Source organism: Rhinichthys klamathensis, unplaced genomic scaffold (assembly GCF_029890125.1).
Source record: "Rhinichthys klamathensis goyatoka isolate OS25496 unplaced genomic scaffold, OSU_Roscu_1.1 h1tg000107l_1, whole genome shotgun sequence".
Taxonomy (NCBI): Eukaryota; Metazoa; Chordata; class Actinopteri; order Cypriniformes; family Leuciscidae; genus Rhinichthys; species Rhinichthys klamathensis.
Window position 1 is genome coordinate 524,880 of NW_026606645.1, and position 23,589 is coordinate 548,468.

Below are 23,589 nucleotides of genomic sequence, written 5' to 3' on the forward strand. Positions count from 1 at the left end.
ATCGTAAGGATGTAAAGGAAAAGGGCTTGTGAAAGTCAGGTTCTGACTCGTACTAATAATAAAAGTTGAGAAAACACTTACAGCAACACACTATGTTGTGGGGAATATGACTATTTTGTCTAAAATAACTTAAAAACTGGAATCAATCCTTTTAAATAATGCAAGTGAATTTCAGCATCATAATATTATAACGCTCATTATGAAAAATAGATATTAATTTTGAGATTTACTAAAGATTACATTTAACAGCTGTGGTATTTTGTCAAGTATTTAGACACGAGCCGAGAGACATGTCATCCACTACATACAACTTTATTCTTCTTCTCTTTTTCATCACAATCCCAGCCTGTCTCCTCACTAGCGCCCTCAGTGTTCACTAACAGTTATTAACCGGACACAACATTTCCCCTTTTCTTAAAGGAATTAGTCACTTAAACACGGTACCCGCAACCGCTGTAAAATACCCCCGTTAAGGATCATAGCTGAAAACCAAAAAAAATTAATTTAACAGGAAATTAGGCTATTCTTCTCTTAGCTATTATAACTCAGACCTCAAAACAGTATGACATTTTCTCACATAACAGAACAGTATGAGTTAAACAATCTGAGTATATATTTTTTTCAATTTGCACAGTTCACACGTCAGTATTCATCTCTCAAAGTCTGTTAACCCCCGAGGTGGGTTTCGGACTCTGGGGGTGCGTCTAGGGCCTGGTTCTTGCCCAACATGCACATTCTCGGTCACAGTGAGACCATCCAGTGTAGTCTCATTGTTCTCACTGATGCAAGCTAGAGCCTCCTTTGAGAAACGCGCCAGTTTTGAAGCATTCCATTTCCGACCATCGCTAAGAAGATAAGTACCTGGTCCGACCTTCTTTACGACTGTCAGAGGTTCTGTGTATTTGGAAGACCCCTTGTAAACGTGTTCCGGTCTCCTGACTCGCACAGCATCATTCACTTGGAAGGTGGGCACTTTTGCTCCTCGCTTTCTGTCTATATACTCCTTACTGTTTTGTTGATTTTGTTTCACAGTTTCTTTGACTTGCTTGTGTGATGTAATTTTGTGTGAGACAGGAAAGATGTTAAGTTTAGTGCGCATCTTCCTATTTCTCAGCAACTCAAATGGAGTAGTTCCAGTAGTAGCGTGCGGTGTAGCTCGGTAGATCTGTAAGAATTCTGTCACTGTTTGTTTCCACGGCTTGTGTGCTCTTTCTGCCGTCTGGAGACACTCTTTTAATACCCTATTAAATCTCTCAATCGCCCCATTGGCTCTTGGGTAGTAGACGCTGGAGCGCAGATGCTTTATCTCTCTCTCTCTCAGAAAGTTTGCAAATTCATGGGAAGTAAATTGACATCCATTGTCAGAGACTAGGTAGGTCGGATTTCCTTCACGACTGAACACTGTAGCTAAAAAACAGGTAATCACCTCTGTTGTGACTGTAGAGGCGAATGCCACTTCTGGCCATTTGCTGTAGTAGTCTGTGAGAGTGATGGCATAACGACAGTCCCATGTAGCACGTTCAAAAGGACCGGTTATGTCAATGGCCACCTTTTCCCATGGTCCCTCTGGCAATTCGACGGGTGTAAGTGGTGCAGGTGCAGTCTTCACTGTTTTGTCATTGTATTGGCATGATACACATGAAGCTATCTTACTCTGTACATATTTGTCCATTTGTGGCCACCAGTACAGTTCTCGCAGTCTCTGTTTAGTGCGCACCACTCCCTGGTGCCCTTCATGTGCCAAGTCTACCACTTTGGATCGCAGTGATGTAGGCACGATCAATCGGTCAGTACCTCTCATGACAAATGCTTTGTCTACAGCCAGTTCGTCTCGTACATTGAAGTATGAAATCAGCTCGTTTCTGACGTTCTTTCTGCATTTTGGCCAGCCTTTCTGTATTTGCTGCCGCAGTTGAGTCAGTTCAGGACAAGTGTCACATGCGGCGGTGAACTCTGACAAGGATATAGCATGCAAAGATTCCATAAAACGGTCGCTACTATGTCCGGTTCCACTTCATCTTCTCCTGTGGTGGCCAGTGGAAGCCTGGACAGGCAGTCAGCAGTCACATTCAGTTTCCCAGGGCGGTAAGCAACATCATATGTAAAGCAAAGTAGTCTTGCAGACCACCTTGCAATTCGCAATCCAGCACGGCCAGTACCCCTGGATGTGAGCAGGGTAGTAAGTGCTTGATGATCTGTGCGTAACACAAAGTGATGTCCCCATAGATATGTTCTCCACCTTTCTACTGCCCAAACGCATGCCAGTGCTTCACGTTCCACAGTGGAATATTTTCTTTCAGCCGGAGAAAGTGTTCTGGATGCAAACGCCACGACTCTCTCTGTGTTATCTGAATGAAATTGGCTAAGTACACCCCCTAGCCCGTAATCAGAGGCATCTGTAGTTACATATGTAGGCAGTTCAGGGTTGTATAGTGCTAGGGCAGGGCTACCAACAATCAGTCTCTTGATGTCTGTGAAACTATGCTCTGCCTCAGCAGTCCAGTTGAACTGCCGTTCTGTTGACTCCCTGAGTGTTTGACGAAGCGGTTCAACAACAGTAGAAAAATCAGGAATAAATTTACTGTACCATGATGCCAGGCCTAGGAAGGATCGCAGCGAGGATGTGTCATGTGGGGCAGGTGCATTGGCCACAGCTTTGATCTGATCTTGGTCTGGGTGAAGCCCTTCTTTGGATATGGTGTGGCCTAGGAACCGCAAAGAAGTCTGGTTGAGTTTGCACTTCTGCATATTTAGCTTAAGTCCTGCCTCGTTCAAGGCATGCAGCACCCTCCGTAGGTTGGCATCATGCTGCTGTTGAGTGGTTCCGTAGCAAATCACATCATCCAGGTATGCCTGTACTCCTGGTATGCCTGCTAGTATGGTCATCATCATCTTCTGAAAGGCTGATGGAGCTGAAGCAAGGCCAAATGGGACCCGACAGAAACGGAAAAGACCATCATGTGTGATAAATGCAGTCATATCACGGCTGTCTGGGTGCAGTAACATTTGGTGGTAGGCGGAGGCCAGGTCAATGGTAGAAAAGACTGTGGCTCCTCTAAGTTCAGAGAATAGCTCGTCCATGTGTGGTAACGGGTAACAGTCACTTACAATGGCTTTGTTAGGTTCCCTGAGGTCAACACACATGCGCAGTTTTCCTCCATCTTTTCTCCGCGTCACCACTATCGGAGAGACCCATGGAGATGCATCAATGCGTTCTATGACGCCCTTTTCCTGTAGGTCTTTGAGCTCATCGCTCACGGCCTGCCTCACCGAGAAGGGAAGTCTTCTGAGTTTTTGTTGTATTGGCACAGCCTCTGGTTTGGGTTGAATTTTGTGCACAAATCCCTTTGCACAGCCAATCTCCTGTACCTGGATCTCAGGTGTCATCTGTGGTATTGTGACTGGTACAGAAGGTGCCCTCTGTGCAATAGGACCCTCCGAGCTGTCAGCTGTAACAACTTTTGTGCCCTCAATACGCATGTGCAATGCCACAACTAGATCTAGCCCTAATAGAGCAGTGCCTGACTTTACCACTATGAATGAGCCTATAGTAGAATGCCCATCATGATTAACTGTGGCAGTCATACACCCTTTAACGGGTATTTTCTCTCTTGAATATGTAAACAGGTTCACTGTAGGATCAGAAAGTTGACATGTAGGAAAAAAGGTCTGATAAGTGCTCTCTAGAATAATAGAGACTGATGAACCTGTGTCTACTATTAGCTCAACGTCATGACAATGACCATTTGTGTTCACTTGCACAGTACAGAGAATTTTATCTTGCACAGTATCAGTCATATAAAGCACTGTCAGTTCGTTTATCACTATTTCACGCACCTCCTTTTGTCCGGATCGACACATTTTGGAAAAATGTCCCACTTTTCCACATGAATTGCACGTCACTTTAGCAGCAGGGCATGAAGGTTTATTTGCTAGGTGGCTGGTAGATCCACATCGATAGCATGAGCGGCGACTCGTTGTAGGCGCCATTGATGAAGGAGGTGTCTTTTGTTCTTTTTGGCGGGCCTTCCTATGCTGTTTATGTATGGCCCTCACCGACGCAGTAGTAACCGCCGTTGCGCTCGCGGCATGAGTAGTACTGTCGGAGAGAACGCCCGCATTCCGTAGCCCCGCCTCAATCTGCAGAGCCAGCGAAGTAGCTTTAGCCAGGGTCAGATCCGCTTCTAACAAAAGTCTGTCTCGTACGCGTGTATTGGCAACACGCTCTATCAGTTGATCTCGAAGCATTTGCTCCTCCATATCACCAAACTCACACAGTGCAGCCAGTTCTCGCAATGCAGCTAGGTACTGATTTATCGACTCATCTGGTCGCTGTGCCCTCTGACGAAATTTGTGACGTTCCGCAATCACATTTACTTTAGCAACAAAGTGATTTCTAAGTCCCTCCACTGCAGTAGCATATGTGGTACCTGTATCTGGTAGTGCGTAAAACAGTCGTTGTCCCTCGGTGCCAAGTGCATGGAGAAGAACAGCACGCTTTCTCGCCTCTGGCCACTTTTCCCCATTGGCATCGATTACTAACATATAGTTCTCGAACATTTTCAGCCATGTAGGGAAGGGAATAGCAGGTTCGCCTGGGCAAGGCATGAACGGTGTAGGTAAAGGCACATTAATAGCCATCCTCGTCGCCAAAAATGTGGTATTTTGTCAAGTATTTAGACACGAGCCGAGAGACATGTCATCAACTACATACAACTTTATTCTTCTTCTCTTTTTCATCACAATCCCAGCCTGTCTCCTCACTAGCGCCCTCAGTGTTCACTAACAGTTATTAACCGGACACAACAACAGCGTAATTCAATTATTAATTTAAATTAATTTAAAGATTGAATATAGCTGAAAGCAAGCATTGTCTAAATGTCAAAATAGAAAAAAGCACAATTACTGTAAATATATCTGCTAATATCCAAACCTGAGCAATGTCATTAATTTAAAAAAGTTAAAGGGATACTTCACCCCTGAAAAGATGAATGTGTATTTAAAATGGGTAATTTATGTAGAAGAAATGTGAAAATTTTTAGACTGAGAAAAGCCAGAAAATGTATTTTTAGCTTATGTGGATGAAAGACCACAACTCCCAGAATGCACTTGCTTCGCTGTCCCAGGAGGCCACGCCTACCGGTAACAGAGCGCAGTAGTTAAACAACAAGTCTAGGCTACTAGTGAGTCTCCGTGATGAGTCTGCCTGGGATTTCGAGATCGTACAAAATCTCCGGGATTTGGCTTTTGCGTTCTACAGTCGCCATTCATTATGTTTACTGTGGCGAGCAGGACGAGGCTAGGGCCGTGGGAGAACGGCGCGAGGCCGGTGGCGTGATTACCGATGAGCGAAACCTGTGAGACGCACCGGTCTCGTATCTCTCACGGAGGAGCGGGAATATTCTTAGCAATGTTAAAACGCACATCAACCGATCACTTGTTTAGCGTTCATGTAAACACTACATTCAGATTCACCAATCGGAATGAATTCAGTTAGATTGAAACAAAAGGTGTGCATGTAAACAATGAATGGCGACTGCAGAAAGCAAAAGCTGAATCCAGGACATTTTGTACGATCTCGACGGTCGGACATGTCCGGGAAAAAGAGGATGGTAACCCCTACTACTACTCAGCTTTCTCCTACTAAGTTACTCAGCTTTCTCCACAGAACAAGAGCCTGCTAGCTTAGCTTCCAAAAAAAGATGTCTGACTGACACTATGTGTACATTCTGTGAGTGAGATCCCACCCTCTATGGGCGGGTTGAGAACATGCGGGACAGCTCCTTCTACTGGCTGTAGTCTTTCGCCTCTGGCCAAAAAATCCTCAGATGACGCAAAATGACGATTTTTGCATCATCGGAGGATTTTTTACAGACAAAAAATACATACATCTCTCGTCTCAGGGGGAAACGAGGGTAGAAAGCACAGTAATTTGAAAATACTACAGGTTTTCTACAAATACAAAGCTTAATGCTAAATCCTGAAGTATCCCTTTAAGTCTTTTGCCGAGATCATAAGAATGAGGCGATGTCATACAACACAGATGATTGCATTCCCGGATGCAGATCTGCTTGAATGGTGGAAGACCAACAAGAAGAATATTTTTATATTGCTAAACTTGCAAAACAACACTGCTCAGTGCCAATTTTATCCACTGCAGGAGACCTTGTCACCGCAAGCAAGTCACCTTGCAACAGAAAACGTTATTTAACTTATTTTCTTGCAGCCGAACTCGAAGACCTGAGATTAAGAAACCTCACATACGATATAAAGCTTCTGCATGTTGAATCTATTTTGAGTTCAGTTGGAAATTAATTCAAATGATTTGTATATTGCTCAGCATATGCTTACTTTAGAAGTGGGAGTAGTTTTGGCCTCCCAACAAGTCATTTGTGTTACAAACACACACACATGTCAACAAAAACAATTTGTACTATTACACATTTACTACTTATTTCCGTCATTCATCAAGTGCAGTAAACACTCTCACAGACACAAACTACCTGATCGCTCTCTACAGTCATCATGTTTTCAGGCCATTTCAAGTTTGATTTTGACGGTGAGCAGTGATATACAAGTGGCTGAGTTATTTACTCATTTTTAATTAGTCTTCCCATTAACGCCATCATTTTGCTCGTTCAGACTGATTTGAGAACGCGCATGAAAACAAGAGGCGGGAATTATCGCACGAACCAATCATATCCAATAATAACCGATCATATCCAATCACATCGCGATAGAGTCATTGCCTCCTCTCACATGACTTTCCCCCATTCATTCTCAATTACCCCCCACTAAACCCATTTTTCGAGGAGGCACTGCCTTCCTTGCCTCTTTGGAGGAAACGCCTCTGATGCAAAGGTTTGTGATGGATCAGCGGGGTCTCGACTGGACTGCATGGTTTTGACTTTCACATGCTAAAAGAACAGATGTGCATGCAGCACTGTTGGGCATGACCTAACAAAGATAACCTTTAATTAGAGAACTGAGTAGTACATGAATTTAGTTGCCCTTTTGTCCTCATAAAAACGAGAAAGTGAGTCACTCTTTGATGCCAGAAGTAGTCAAGATATTGGGTCACTGTGAAAAATGTAATTTTCAACTCGTCGTTGCAGATATTGGAACACCACAAAAATGAAGTTATATTTAGAAAACAAGAGAATGGGTGTTATTATATGAGAGAGAGAGAGAGAGAGAGAGAGAGAGAGAGAGAGAGAGAGAGAGAGAGAGAGAGAGAGAGAGAGAGAGAGAGAGAGAGAGAGAGAGAGAGAGAGAGAGAGAGAGATGAAAAGAAAGTGATTAACACCAGTGATTATGTATTTGAAAAGTTTTTAATGTCCCAGATATCATGCTGGCCTTAAAGGCATCTAAACCCTGGAACATCACATATCAGTGCTGTTAATGGCTCTCACTTGACGGCTCTAAGATTTGCTATTTCCAAGATTTTGCTATTAATTGGCACTCTATTGAGATCAAGAGGATTGAGTCATTATTAAAATATCTAACATCCATCTTGGGTGATCAGCTCACAAGTAGACAGCACATTTAGTACTTTGTGATCCGATCAAACAAAAAACACATTCAAAGGTCAAACAAGCAAGTAATTACGTCGCAATTTATAGTGCAAGTGTAAATGCATAAAACTGAACAAGTTACTCAACTATCAATGGACCTTTTTCACGTTTCTAGGGTTCTCGAGGTCGATAATCTCGCCACAGTTGGGTAAACTTCAATATGGTGAATGGAAACTAGTCTAGAACAAATACACTCACCTAAAGGATTATTAGGAACACCATACTAATACTGTGTTTGACCCCCTTTCGCCTTCAGAACTGCCTTAATTCTACGTGGCATTGATTCAACAAGGTGCTGAAAGCAGTCTTTAGAAATATTGGCCCATATTGATAGGATAGCACCTTGCAGTTGATGGAGATTTGTGGGATGCACATCCAGGGCACGAAGCTCCCGTTCCACCACATCCCAAAGATGCTCTATTGGGTTGAGATCTGGTGACTGTGGGGGCCATTTTAGTACAGTGAACTCATTGTCATGTTCAAGAAACCAATTTGAAATGATTCGAGCTTTGTGACATGGTGCATTATCCTGCTGGAAGTAGCCATCAGAGGATGGGTAGGCTACATGGTGGGCATAAAGGGATGGACATGGTCAGAAACAATGCTCAGGTAGGCCGTGGCATTTAAACGATGCCCAATTGGCACTAAGGGGCCTAAAGTGTGCCAAGAAAACATCCCTCACACCATTACACCACCACCCCCAGCCTGCACAGTGGTAACAAGGCATGATGGATCCATGTTCTCATTCTGTTTACGCCAAATTCTGACTCTACCATCTGAATGTCTCAACAGAAATCGAGACTCATCAGACCAGGCAACATTTTTCCAGTCTTCAACTGTCCAATTTTGGTGAGCCCTTGCAAATTGTAGCCTCTTTTTCCTATTTGTAGTGGAGATGAGTGGTACCCGGTGGGGTCTTCTGCTGTTGTAGCCCATCCGCCTCAAGGTTGTGTGTGTTGTGGCTTCACAAATGCTTTTCTGCATACCTCGGTTGTAACGAGTGGTTATTTCAGCCAAAGTTGCTCTTCTATCAGCTTGAATCAGTCGGCCCATTCTCCTCTGACCTCTAGCATCAACAAGGCATTTTCGCCCACAGGACTGCCGCATACTGGATGTTTTTCCCTTTTCACACCATTCTTTGTAAACCCTAGAAATGGTTGTACGTGAAAATCCCAGTAACTGAGCAGATTGTGAAATACTCAGACCGGCCCGTCTGGCACCAACAACCATGCCATGCTCAAAATTGCCTAAATCACCTTTCTTTCCCATTCTGACATTTAGTTTGGAGTTCAGGAGATTGTCTTGACCAGGACCACACCCCTAAATGCATTGAAGCAACTGCCACGTGATTGGTTGGTTAGATAATTGCATTAATGAGAAATTGAACAGGTGTTCCTAATAATCCTTTAGGTGAGTGTATATTGGAGCAAATGGAACACAAAAAAATATCAAAAGAAACTCATCCACGAGAGCATTTCACATTTCTAAGACTTTCCATAAAATGAAAAATATTTAGAAACTGATTACAGAGGTCAGAAGACAGAAAGATTCCCTCAGCCGTTGTGTTAGAAACCCTCATGCGACAGTGTTAATTAATTTTATGAAATGTCATGCCAAGGTATTTTAACACAAAGCATAGAGTTATAAATGCACATTTTATACTTTTACGAAGTAGCACTTACATACAAATTTGTAAACAAAAAAAAAACAAAAAAAACATTAAGCTGCACCCCTAAACCATCCCTTGTCGTTTGAAAATTAACAGATGAGAATGTATGAATTTGCCACCAATTTGCCAAAAAGTAAAATAGTTAAGCTACCATGAGACGAGGAAAGGACGAGGCTCCACATTTGAACTCAGATTGCATCAATAGCTTGTGCTAAACTCAAGGCCACGGCTCCAACGCCCCCATTTTGAAACACCCTAACAACAGAAAAAGACACAACATCACCTCTTTAACCTCTCAATATGATAGCAGTCCATGTTCATCAGTTCAGCTGATCAGCTGGACCTTCCTGTCGGGGAGTATGTCACGCATCTCTACCCTTAACGATCTCATCCAGACTGTGGGTGTGCTTGAGATTCACACAGAAGCTCGTTGAGCTTAAGGATTCCACAGGGACATGTTTTCTTTTAATAAGACAAAAAAGATGCCAATTATAGGCCCTTTGGTGCTTTCTGACCCTCCAAGCTATGCCTTAAATTGGTTCGTTTCAAACACATCTCGCTGGGCTGCTCTCTCCCAGCCCGAGAGTTATGAACCCTTCTCTACTCCTTTTCTAAACAATCAGCAGCTTTTTGGGGGGAAATTGAGGGGATGGTGAATGTAAGTAGAGAAAATTACATAAGCAAGTTGTTTACATACCAGCCTCTTTGGTGCAAAAATTCAGCATATATTTACTTAAACTTAATCCTTGCAGAAATAATGAATGATAGAACATGCTTAATACACATTTTGTACTCCTCGCTCCTATTTAAAGTCCCCATGAAATCAAAATTGAAGTTTTTTGGCTTTAAGTATGAATATGTTAGCCTTACTGTTATCTATAAGCTAGTGTGCTCCAAAACATTGAAAAAATCGCATTTAGAAGATATAAGCATTCAAAACTAGTCTTTTACTTCCGCCAATATGGATCAATGATTTTGATGACATCACTCTGAACTTCAGCTTCTCATCAGACTTTCTGTCCAAATGCTCTCTAGAATCTGAAGCGTCCCGCCCCCTACATTATAAAGTCGCTGAAGCTGCGGCTAAAATCGGTCACTTGTTCACACATTTACTATTTTCTACATGGTGAATACCACGTAGTGCACTAAACAGGGGATAGGGAATGTTTAAGACAGTGTAAATGCTTTCCATTGGGGCAAATGAAGTCTGGTTTTCACGTTAGTGTCACGTGAACCGCTGCAGATCCGGTCCAGAGACACCATAGCACAGAGCAGATCATATGCGCCAGTCTGCGCAGATCACAAAACGTATGGGACCCATTTGAATTCTGCACAGAATGCTGTATTTTAAAGCAATATGGAAAAGGTTAGAGATTATGAGGAAAATACGGCTTTATTGAGCTCAACAGTACTGGCCAAACTGTGATAGGCCTATAAACTAAACGCTTTTGGCTATTTTAAAAAAGGTGAGGAGCTGTTCGAAATGTCCCGCCCTGTCTTCCTGTTTCAGTGGAAATTACGTCAACACATTGAAATATGCTGCACGTTTCAAGCAGTGGCGGAGCCAAAATGATGGACCGTCCCTCAGTGGCGCCAATTCACTAAAAGTCAAGTTATGCGGCTTCATGCAGGTTTTTTTAAAAAGAGGATTCAAATGTCATAAAATAATCCCATGCAAATCATGCTATATTTGTTATGAATGTATACTGGGTTTGACGAGAAACAAACCGAAAATGCTATTTTATTTTATTTATTTGGGTGAAAATCTTGGCATCGCCATTGCTACATACACGCGAGCGCGCAGCAGTTCGCGCCAGTGCGCCCAGGAAAAGGTAGCATATGTTTTATTTTTTTTAGGATTTCAGCTTTAATTTTAATTACACAAGGCTACAGTATAAACCGCATAAGAGTATGTGTATTTATCCAACAAAGGTCGTCAGACAGTCAGAATGACAGTTTTTGCGTGAACAAATAATAGGCCTATACCCAAGTCAATGTATTATTCTTTTCTTTTTGTATTAGTATTTAAAGATATTTAATTTACAACTAATTTAATAATTTATATCTTGATGTATTTTATTTAGAATTATTTTTTTAGCACTTGGGTATGGCAAAGTAGCTTACAGTATAAGCACTGCCAGGTTCTGCAACAGAGAGGACAGCCGAGTCCCGATCCACCAACAGGGCTGAGGCTAAAGGGGTATCCGTTAACCAGGCAGAAGGGTTTGCAATGTTGCTTTACTTTTGTAATTCCGCTGGGTGCCACTATGTGTAGGCTAGTAGCAGAAACGACATACTTCAACTTTAATACCTCATTTTAAGCTTCAAGCGCTATTGCTCAGTGCGATCACGTGAAAAAGGAAATCAAAAGCATAGCAGGAGAGAGAGAGACCTGAGTCCCGTCAAACAATATCACGAAGAGAAATTACAATGTCTGAGTCCTGTATCGGCAAACGTAGCTTATACAGATTTCAGAAAACCCCTTGCTCACAAATATCACATTCAAACAATATTGCATAGCCTAACCATGCCACGGCGGGCCAGACTAAAAATATAGCTTACCTTGTATGGATGTTTGTTCTAAACAAGTCAGTCAGCTGGGTTTTGAATTGAAGATGTCATAAACTAATCTGTTTTCTCTTTTCAAACGACAAAAGTGTCAAGTTGTTACGGCGTCCTGTCATCTTTGTCAAGATGTTTTTCTTTAGGCCTATTAAATGCATCATAGATAGCGGTTTAGCCATTTTTGTAATAACATAAAAAGGGCGCTGCTATTGAAATCCGGATATTACTTTTACTGTATATTTGCGCGAAGAAGAACACGGGGTTTCAAGGTACCGAGCCGGCCTTTAAATCAAAACAGATAGACGTTAACTGGGCATGAGCCCCAGTAAAATTGTATTTACAAATCTTTGTCTGACAAAGAAGCTTATGTGCAGAGAATATTTTTCTCCCTACAATATTTAAAAGCAATTTCGTGTAGTAGTTCATATTGCCTGTGCTGGTTTAGAATTTTTATTTTTTTTTTTATTTTTTTTTTTATTGGTTTGGTTTGTCGCTCTTCAAAAATGAAAACGTGAAGCGGTGCTGCTCAGACCGATTGGTCAAAGTATCGCGAGAGCGATACTGAGCCGCATACTTGCGGCACTTTGATGTCACACACCGATCGGTCTGGGCATTTCCGCTTCATGTGCACGTGGTAATTAATAGGTTCGCGATTCATGCTGAACTATTCTGACAGCTCACTCACGCACTGACTCGTTTGAAGCGGTACTAAATGCTTTAGAGTACAGGAAATCAAAAGGGAACTGGATTAAGAGGATACTTCCCTACAACCCATTGAAACCAAACCTGGAAAACTATTGTCAGCGACGAATAACCTCTTTGTGAAGTTCCACACCTGCACGTGCACTACTCAGGTAAACACATTTTCCGATTATTTTCTCAACTGAGGTGTCAGCCACAGCGCTTAGCCAAAGTGTATAATATTTGGTAGATAGGCAGCACTGAGAAAGTTGGTTCATCCCTACGTCTTTGGCCCTTTTTTGATCTACAACGAACGAAATACGATTGAAGCCGAGACGTCAAGGTGAATTAAAAAAATAACTGAAATTTACAGCTCAATGACCTTTATATTTGTTAAAACGACCTTGAAGCGTCTTTGTTTTTAAGATAATTGTTGTTGCGAATGCATAAACATAAATGTTCTTCTGTTTTTTTTTAGTGTAACGGGTATAATAAGAGAAAATATTATTGTAATTGTGTTATTTTAAGGTTAAGAATGTCATTGGCTCCTGTAGTCTATTATGATGCAGTACCAAAAGACCCCAGCAGGGGGTGGGGCGAGCATGGAGAGTTAAAGGGGTAGTTCACCCAAAAAGGATTTTAGACAATTTTATTGTCAAAACTTACACACCCTCAAGTTGTTCCAAAGCAAACCTCTATGAGTTTCTTTTGTCTGTTAAACACATAAGGAGATATTTTAAAGAATGTTGTTAACCAAACAGCTGATGGGCCCATTGACTTCCACAGGAGAAAAATACTATGGAAGTCAATGGGTGCCGTCAACTGTCTGATAACCAAATAACTTCTTTCGTGTTCAACAGAAGAAAGACACTCATACAGGTTTGGAACAACATGAGGCTGAGTAAATGATGACAAATTGTCTTTTTTGGGTGAACTATCCCTTTAATAACAGGCTCAAGGATTCCCTTCCCCCACTCTTATAATACACCTATTGAGGGAAACGCAAACGAAGTGTTGCTGTCTGTTCTTTAAAACATCTATGTTCCCATTTTCAGGGAGACTACATAAGCAACTTTGGTTCAGGACTTATCATCATGATTTCAATTTCAATGTATGGATCTTTGGAAATTAAATAAGTTCTTGCACACTATAGGTTAGATCAGTGTATTGATTTTCCTTAGATCTGCATATTGATCACTTTAAATCAATTGTCATACATTTGGTCACTAGTGAATGTCTCTCCAGTCATTCCAGGCCATTTAAACCAGTGATTTCTGAGTAGTCAGACATTTGACAGGAAAGATTGCTTCATGTTGTTCTCAAAAGACACATTAAGAACTATGAAATACTCTGGATTAGTAAGAACATGGAATCAATGCAAACATAGGCCTAATTACTTTACTTTGTGGATATTTTTCTTGCTTTAAGCATATTAAGCCTGCATGAAGCGGAGGTTTCGATAGGATGTTCTTTCTTGTTATATCTGAGTGAAAGTGCTTCTCGAACAAGAAAAAAACTTGTGGTTTGCTATTGCTGTAATATTATGTGAGTGACAGGTTGATCCCGCCCTCGTGACAGTAAACACATCATCATAAGACAAGAGAGGAGCTGCAAGAGGGAGGGACGATATTTTGAATAAAGATTATGAGGGTGCCTGAATTTAAAATAAAATAATAATGTGCACGGATAGATAATTTATAAACACTGCAATATTCAATAAAAAATGTGTCCATTTGGATTTCATGGTGACTTTAAGATGGTTTTATCTTACCCCATGAGTGTGCTCTGAATACTGTCGTACGTGAAAGTCATTCAGTCTGTGAACCTGTCTCTCTCTACTACCTTTGGCTGTCTCTCTCTCTGTTCTGACTCCTCACCTGTGTGCTGCCGTCATGTTCAAAGCCTCACACACATACACACAGGTGAAAAGAGGTGATGAGTTGGTAGCACTGTGAAAAGTGTGCTGGGGTGGATGCTGAATGACTGCGGGTCCAGTTGAGAATAGACCTTTCAGTGTGTAAATAGATGGATATTTGGAGCTAATTAAAGGATGATTGAAATTTCAGGTGGCTTCGAGAACTGTGAGTCACGGACGCCTCAATTAAGGGCATTGTGATAGAATTTGTGGGTGGGGTTGGGGGGATTCGGGGTCATTGGCACAGTGAATGGCACAGGTCGTCTCAGTCCACAATTATTTTATTACATTGAAATTACAAGGAAAATGACAGGAATAGGCCTATATTTAGCAACTCCTTAAAGAGATAGTTTGCCTCATTTGTTTTTTTAAATCTGTGTAAGTGCTGTTGCCTCATTTATAAATACGTGTGTATGATGATCCGTAAGTGTTCAACAGTTTCTGAAAATGTATAAAATGTCTGTCTCTGTATGCACAAAAATGCTCCTAGACAATTCAGGAAATCTTTTGATATAATTTCAGTTATGTGATTATTAAAAAGCAGTTAAGATGTTGTTCATTTTTACATATATAATTATATTAAAGGGGTCATGACATTTATAAGGAATCAAAATTGCCTTGATCTTTTGACATATGTATACGAGGTCTTTGTACCATTAAAACATCCTGCCAGTTTCATAGCTTAAATTATCCTCCTCATCATAAACAAAGCATTTATTTAATCAAGCTCTAAAAATGGCTCGTTCTGATTTTGTGAAATCTGAGACGTCACATGGCAATATACATTTGCATATGACTGCCTTTTAAGAGCAGGACATTGATGGATAGTTATACACTGGCACATCACATCACAATCAAATAGAAGACCCATTATAATCACTGACCATGTCTACAGTATAGACAAGCCTTAAAGGAGCCGCCTCTTAAATATATATATATATTGCAAAAAAACGTTATTAACATAGTAATTGAACCTCAAGGAACATATTAAAATAATCATACAAAAACTGTCATGACCCCTTTAAAGCATAGTGATTGACTATTAATCTTTAATAGTGAAAAGTGTGTAAAGAGTGCGACAGAAAGTGCATACGCAAGCTCTTCAGTTGGCATGCGCACAAGAGGATTTTCACATCAGTTTCTGCCTTTAGGAATCCCAAATCACTTTTGACATAGATAAAGTCCATGATATTTAATATCAAATCTGATCATGTGTGCTCTTTAAAAATGAGGCCCCAGGTATGGAGTGACATGAAGGTGAAAAAAAATTACTGAATTTTCACTTTTGTGTGAACTATTACTTTAATCAGCATTTAATGTACCAAAAACATAGCTAATAGGTCCTTATGGAACGGCACAGAATATTAAACTGCAGTAAACTTGGCAACTCTAGCCCAAAGCACTAAACTGTCTGCTGTCTTTAGCCAGCTAGCATATTTCAGCTAAAATTCACTTTCATCTCTGCATCCCCCCCTCCCTCTCTCTCTCTCTCTCTCTCTCTCTCTCTCTCTCTCTCTCTCTCTCTCTCTCTCTCTCTCTCTCTCTCTCTCTCTCTCTCTCTCTCTCTCTCTCTCTCTCTCTCTCTCTCTCTCTCTCTCTCTCTCTCTCTCTCTCTCTCTCTCTCTCTCTCTCTCTCTCTCTCTCTCTCTCTCTCTCTCTCTCTCTCTCTCTCTCTCGCTCTGCTCTGCTCTGCTCACTGAAACTCAATTTCATAGAAGTATGAGATATTGATTCCATAGGCAATGTGCTTGTGTCCAAGCTGTTACATTAGCTGTAGCCCTAATCAGGAGCCTGAACGTGCGGGGTTTGGGCATAAATCTCTCCCTTTCGCTCTCTCTCCTTCTCCAATCCCTGGAAAAGACCCTTTCATGGTGATGTATTAAAGCCAAGTAGATCTGAATATCCTTCAACAGGCCTCCAAACACAAATCAAAGCGCTGGGCAGGAGCAATATGTAAAACCATAGGCTTTGTGTCCATTGAGGGAAATCCTGCTGTGTTAGGGGTAAAAAATATAATGCGTCCCTTGTCAGTAAGGCTCAAATTAAATAAAACACTGTTTAGCGGAGCAAAGAGCTGCATATGTCGGACTTAAATACAGTGAATTTGCAATGGGAGGGAAGCGGCTAAGGGTGGTTAATTTTGGGTCTAGAGCCATTTCTCTGGCAAGCGCACCATCATTGTCAAATCAGGCTCACCGGAACATAGCAGGTCTTGGCAAAATTCACAATCTTAAGAATTGGCTCCATTTTCATTCATGAGCTGAAATTTGAATTGAATTGGCCCCGTGATCCCACATGATGCTTATTTGGATAGGCAGGAAAATACAATTCAAACCTCAAAGGGTTGTGTGTTTTATTTTTTAAACCAGCTTTATGTTCAGCTCCTTCTTCAAGAAGTTCATGTAAATCATCTTGGAAATCAATCAATTCTTGGAAATGAAGAGTCCTTAAGACTAGGGCTGCAACGATTCGTCGATGTTCTCGACAAAAATCGATAATAGAAATAGTCGACAATGAATTTCATTGTTGAAGTTGTCGCCAGACATGTTTTTTTTCCGACCGAGGCATCTCTCTTCATTACAATCTCTGCCGAGAGTAGCACATGCGCATTAGCTTCTCTGCTGAGCGATAACATACAGAAATGGCGGCGTCCAGCGCAGCAGCTGCGCGTACCAAAACATCTAAAGTTTGGGAGCATTTTAGCCTGGATACGGCGAATAAAAAGATTACCTGCATGGTTTGCAAAGCAGTCCTTGCGTATCACGGCAGCACCTCGGTGATGCACTAACATTTAAAGAGAAAGCACGTCGGACAGTTGAATGAAACAGAGTCTGACTCGCCTCGGTAAGATTTAAATAACATGGAAGCCAATACGTTTTGTTTTGGATGTACATTGTACATTTTATAAGCGTATTTTCGGTAAAAAATAAAACAAAAACAAAAAGGATTTAACGTTATGCCCGACTGTGCCTGACAAAAGTATTTTAAATTACTGTTTTATTGCTGCTAATGTGCCTGCCCCTGGTTTACAGGAAGAAAATGTTTACTTGATTTTAATTTAATTTTTCTTATAAAACAAATGTGCCTGTCCTTTATGAAAATGATAGAGTTTCTTTATTTATGTATTTATGTCTATTGACCGAGCACTGTGCCTAATTGGTTTTAGACAGGGCATTTTTATTTACTTTTAGTATGAATCGGCCTATCAGCAGCAAAGTTCAATAAAATATGCATTTTTAATTGAAGTACCCCCTTCTTTCTTGTGTTTACTATCATTTTCCACAGAATTAAAGCAATCTCATGCTAAATTTTTGAAAAATGTAATAATTATTCGATTAGTCGACTAATCGTTTCAATAGTCGGTGACTAGTCGACTATTAAAATAGTCGTTAGTTGCAGCCCTACTTAAAGGTGCTCTACGTAACTTTTAGCGGCCTCTAGTGGTGATGTTTCAGATTGCAACCAAATTTTACAAGAGCGCTCGTGCTCGAACTCATAGACAATACCGTCTATTACGCAAATATCTCAGCGAATACTAGACGGATTCGGCGAGCACCGAGCTCGTTGGGACCATCTAGTCGAGCTGAAAAGAACCATATAAGTTCCATAGTTTTTGCTGGTGTTTTCGCGGAGATATTAGCAGAAAACCATCGGGCGCGCTGCAAAATTGCGGACGCCGGTGACGTCACGATCTCAGAAAATCGCTCGTATCTCTGGAACGCAAAGACCCAGAGAGCTCAAATTCGGGGGAGGAGGTCCCAGGGGAACCCTTGCCCGAACGCTAGAGTGGCGGGCCTCGGGGATGCCCCCTACCGGATCGCCGTTCGCTGGGACCCCCGATTTCGAACGGCTATAACTCGGGGAGCCGGGCGAGTTTGACCTCGGAGGTGGGCTCGTTCGAAAGGCCCCGTCCAGCACTACGAACGATTAGATTCTTGGGAATATTGATCAAAGATTGACTAAGATATAAGCCAAAAAACGTGCGCCTTTAACCGGACGTAACTCCCTGACGTCTACAATAGACTGTATATAAGGAGAGAGGCTCGGGAGCGCGCATGCAGGTCACATCCGTTGGATTTCGCGGTAAATCCGACCCGGAGACTTCACATAGAAATAGGAATACTGGCCTTCAGAGGTAATAGCAAAACTCGACAAGTGGATCATTTTAATGTGTGATTGCAACCCCTTCACACACAGGCAATAAAAAAAGGATTCATTTTAGTTGAAAAGTTACATAGAGCACCTTTAAGACACGTCCCATTAAATTAAAGAAAATGTATTTGTTAAAATGAAATATATTTAATGAATAATTAACAATGAGTTGATTGATTATTGAAATATGTACAACAAATAGTTGTAATGCAGCCACAGCATGAAGCAGAGTGAATTTTTTTTAATGAAATGTTATTGAAAAATAAATAAGCTACTTTTAAAAATTAAATTATGGATTTCTTTGAGTTTTGTTATGGATTTTCTTTGAGACAGTTTGAACTTAAAAATGTTGAAAAAGTGTCTATTTCAGTCATATAAATTGTTTTGGTTTATAATTATTAAGTAAATCTATATAACCTTTTCAGTTTGTGCAACAAACTGATACACAAGTTAGACAAACTAAGTAATGTTAATGCTCAGCTTAAAATGCAAAAAGCTTATTGAACTTGAATCCACAAGTAAAAAAAAAAAACAACTTTATTCTTGAGTTTTATCAACCAGAATTATTTTTTTAATACAATTTACCTTAAATTCTAATTGCGATTCTACATCCTGTTTGCTACCTCAATTCAAATAGACAATAAAAGAGTCTAAGTTCAATTCAGAATGGTTTACTTACAACTTTGGGGGCAGTGACTAAATTGATTTATTAAGAAATGCATTTACAAGTACCGTACACTAGAGATGCGCGGTTGGCGGTTATAGCCGCGGACTCCGCGGATAAACCGCGGATCGGGCGGATGACGTGACGAAAATTTTTTTTTTAATTAAATTCGGGCGGATGGCGGGCGGTTTCTAGTCTCGCAGCTGTCATCAGCAGCGCCTTGTATCAGCGGATGGCGGGCGGGTGCGGTTTTGAAAATTGGTCAAAAACGTTGGTGCGGATGGATGGCGGACGGATGATGAGTTTTGTGATGCGGTTGCGGATGAAATAATAGCCCATCCGCGCATCTCTACCGTACACTGCTGTTCAAAAGTATACAGAGAAACACAGTAGTGTTGTGAAATATAATTGCAATTTTAAAATAACTGTTTTCTACTTTAATATATTTTTTTACCAATTCTATAATGGTAAATTCCCATTTTTAGCAAAGTATCGATTTCTTTTCTTTTTGTAATCTTACTGAGCTTGACCCCGAACTTTTGAACGGTATGCATTTCCAAAATCAAGTACAATGTGGTTGTTAATAAGAACCACTTATGGAATTGATATTCAGAGAGACATCTCCATAGTTCCCTTTCGAGGGAACTCGCGATGCGTCACTTGACGCTTTGGGAACGCCCCCAGCGTGCATGCGTCTGAGCATCAATGTCAACTAGTCCAATGGAAAGAATGAGCGTCACGGGCGGGTGACGTCATGACCAGGAAGGGATAAAGGCTCACCCGGTGAAACGCGGCATTAGCTTCTGCGTCTCAGCAAGCGATCTGTGTCATTTTGTCTCTGTCTATTTACTGTTGTCTGTTGCGGAAAAGGATGGAAACTAAACAAGTGTACAAACAGTGTGCTTCTCCCTGCCCGCGTTATTTAACGGGTGGGGATACACACGAGCTTTGTGTCGTTTGTTTGGGAGTGGAGCATGCGGTCTCAGCCTTCGAGGGGGCTGAGTGCCAGCATTGTGAGATGTTACCGCTTCGCATGCTCCGCTCTCGCCTGTCACTCTTTGATAAAGAGAGTGGGCAGGCTCGCGATCCACAGGGATCAGGACCCGCGTCTGCTGAGGCAGCGCGGAGAATGCATTCCTGGGGATCGCAAAAGGATCTTTCGGAGGGGTTGGAGACGGGTCCGAGGGCTCTTTCTCCTTCCTTACCCGAGAGATCCAGTGCTCTCTCCCCGGTGTCGGAAGCACGCTCTGCGGTTTCTTCTGCCCGGGGAGAGAGCCCTCCATTACTTTATTGCTCTTCCTCCGAGGAGGTTGATGCGATGAGTGTGGAGAGTGTAAGCACACACATGGGGGAAAGAGATTCACAATATATTTCCCCAGCATATGATGAGCTGGTGGATGTTATGTCGCGGGCTGTAGAGAAATTAAATATTGAATGGCCATCTGAGAAGAAGGGCGCTCGTCCTAAAAGCAAATTAGATGAGCGCTTTTTATCTTCCACCACATTATCTCCACCACGAGGGCTTCCATTTTTTCCCGATTTGCACAATGAAATTTCTAAATCGTGGAATAAACCATATTCATCACGTCTTTTCAGCCCTCATGTTAACACTTATTCGAGAATAAGAGGGCTGAAAGAGTATGGTTATGAGGCGATGCCCCAGGCGGAAGAGAATTTAGCCAGTTATCTTTCCCCTGGTCCCGCATCGTCTCTGAAAGCCTCGGCTTTGCCCACTAGACCGCTTAAAGCCACTTCGGTGTTAGTGGGCAAAGCTTATACGGCAGCAGGTCAAGCTGGAGCATGTCTGCATACTATGGCAGTGCTCCAGGCTTATCAAGCTGACCTGCTGGGGGATCTGGATAGTAGTGAGGGAGTCAGTCATGACGATATTCGTGAACTTCGTCGGGCTACCGATCTTTCTCTCAGGGCTACTAAGGAGACCGCCAGAGCAATTGGGCGGTCTATGGCAGCCTTGGTAGCTACTGAGAGACATTTATGGTTAAATCTGTCTGAAATTAAAGAAAAAGATCGAGCTTTTTTATTAGATGCTCCGCTTGAACCTTCTGGTCTCTTCGGCGACGCAGTCCACGCGGTCGTCGAGAGATTTCAGGAGTCAAAGAAACAAGCGGACGTTTTTAAAAAGTTTATCCCTCGCCGGGTCCAGCCCCCTGGGACTGCTGGGCGTGAGCAGCCCCAGCCGTCGAGCTCATCATATCGTGTGCATCAGAAAGAGAGTGTTGCGTCTCGTGCACCTCCACGTAGAGACTGGAGACGGACGCAACCCTCTCAACCGAAGTCTTCTAAGTCGAAGCCGGATCTGAGGACCGTTCTTCAGGCGAAGAAGACTTCGGTTCAGAAAAAAAAAGGTCCTGATGTTCATGCATCAGGCCTGTGAGGACAGCGCCGACCGAAGTGGAGCGGTGTACACCTCATTATACGGTGCCCGTTCCATTTCGGGGTCCTCACGAGACGGTTCTGCCAACCCTGCCACCCTTGGTGCTTCAGGGCGCAGCGGTCTCCAGCGAGTCGCTGATGCTATGCTGCGGCACAGCATCGGTTTCGCGCCCTCTGAGGGGGGCCTTAGAGCGGCCAGTTCAGGTAGTTCCTGCCATTATGTTTCAGGCTCCGGAATTGGCTGTCTCGATAACACCAGAGACCAGCCTCGAGAGGCTGGTTCCCTTAGTAAATTTTCTGGCAGCGTGGAAGCTTCTGCCGAATATTTCTCATTGGGTCCTGCAGATTGTAGAGAAAGGATACAGAATCCAGTTTGGTTCTCGTCCTCCTCGTTACAACGGGGTGCTGCCCACAGTGGTGCATCCCAAGCAGGCTCTGGTAATGGAGCAAGAGGTAAAGGCCCTGTTAGCAAAGGAAGCTATAGAACAGGTGTACTCACCCGACAGAGAGTCGGGTTTTTACAGCCGTTATTTCATTGTTCCAAAAAAGGATGGGGGGTTGCGTCCCATTTTATATCTTCGTCTGTTGAATCGTTCAGTACAGAAACTCAAGTTCAAGATGCTGACACTCAAACAGATCGTGACTCAAATCAGATCCGAGGACTGGTTTGTCACGATAGATCTGAAGGACGCCTACTTCCATATCTCCATCCTCCCTCAGCACAGGAAGTTCCTAAGGTTTTCTTTCGGGGGCAAAGAATACCAATATCGGGTTCTTCCTTTCGGTCTAGCTTTATCACCCCGCACGTTCACGAAATGCGTGGATGCAGCTCTAGCCCCTCTCAGGCTTCAGGGCATACGTATTCTGAACTACATCGACGACTGGCTGATTCTGGCGGAATCAGAGCAGTTGGCGGTTCGGCACCGAGGTGTCGTTCTCGCCCATATGCAGATGTTGGGGTTGAGGCTCAACGCCAAGAAGAGTGTTCTTTCTCCAGTACAGAGAACCACTTTCCTTGGTGTGGTATGGGATTCAGTGACGATGCGGGCCACTCTATCGCCCGTTCGTGTAGCTGCTGTCCTGACAGCCACCAAAGAGCTAAAGCTAGGCCAGTCACGCACTGTGAAACAGTTCGAGAGACTGTTGGGTCTCTTGGCGGCAGCGTCCAACGTGATTCCTTTTGGCCTGCTGTACGTGAGACCTTTACAGTGGTGGCTAAGGACCAGAGGGTTCTCCCCGAGGGGAAACCCACTTCGTATGATCAAGGTCACGCGGCGGTGCCTTCGTGCCTTAATTATATGGAGGAAACATTGGTTCTTAACCCAGGGTCCGGTATTGGGAGCTCTTTGCCATCGTGTTACGATCTCGACAGATGCTTCCCTCACCGGCTGGGGAGCGGTAATGGAAGGCCGCTCGGTTCAGGGTCTGTGGAAAAGTCATCATCTTTCGTGGCACATCAATTGCCTGGAGATAATGGCTGTCTTCAATGCGTTGAGACAGTTTCTCCCAGACCTGAGGGGCCATCATGTGCTTGTACGAACAGACAACACATCAGTGGTCTCTTATCTGAACCGTCAGGGGGGTCTGCGGTCGCGTCCGCTCTGCAAACTGGCGCACCAGATCCTCCTGTGGTCTCTGGGGAAGGTACTCTCCCTGAGGGCAGTGTATATTCCTGGGGACCAGAATGTGGGGGCAGACATCCTGTCGAGGCAGGAGCTGAGGCCAGGGGACTGGAGACTCCACCCCGAGGCGGTGGAGAAAATTTGGGAGTTTTACGGCCAAGCAGAGGTGGATCTGTTTGCGTCTCAGCACACGACGCACTGTCCACTTTGGTTCTCCCTTACTCACCCAGCCCCCCTGGGGCTGGATGCTATGGTGCAGACGTGGCCGAGGCTACGTCTGTACGCATTTCCCCCTGTTGCTCTGCTCCCAGGAGTTCTGGAACGAGTCCGCCAGTACGGAATAAGCCTACTGC

General features: G+C 42.9%; 1 protein-coding gene across 1 annotated transcript in view; it reads left to right on the forward strand.

Annotated features, from left to right (window-relative positions):
• caly (calcyon neuron-specific vesicular protein) overlaps positions 1-23,589 on the forward strand; it is a 159,714-nt gene that overhangs the window by 163 nt on the left and 135,962 nt on the right. The gene's annotated exons all lie outside the window — the stretch shown is intronic.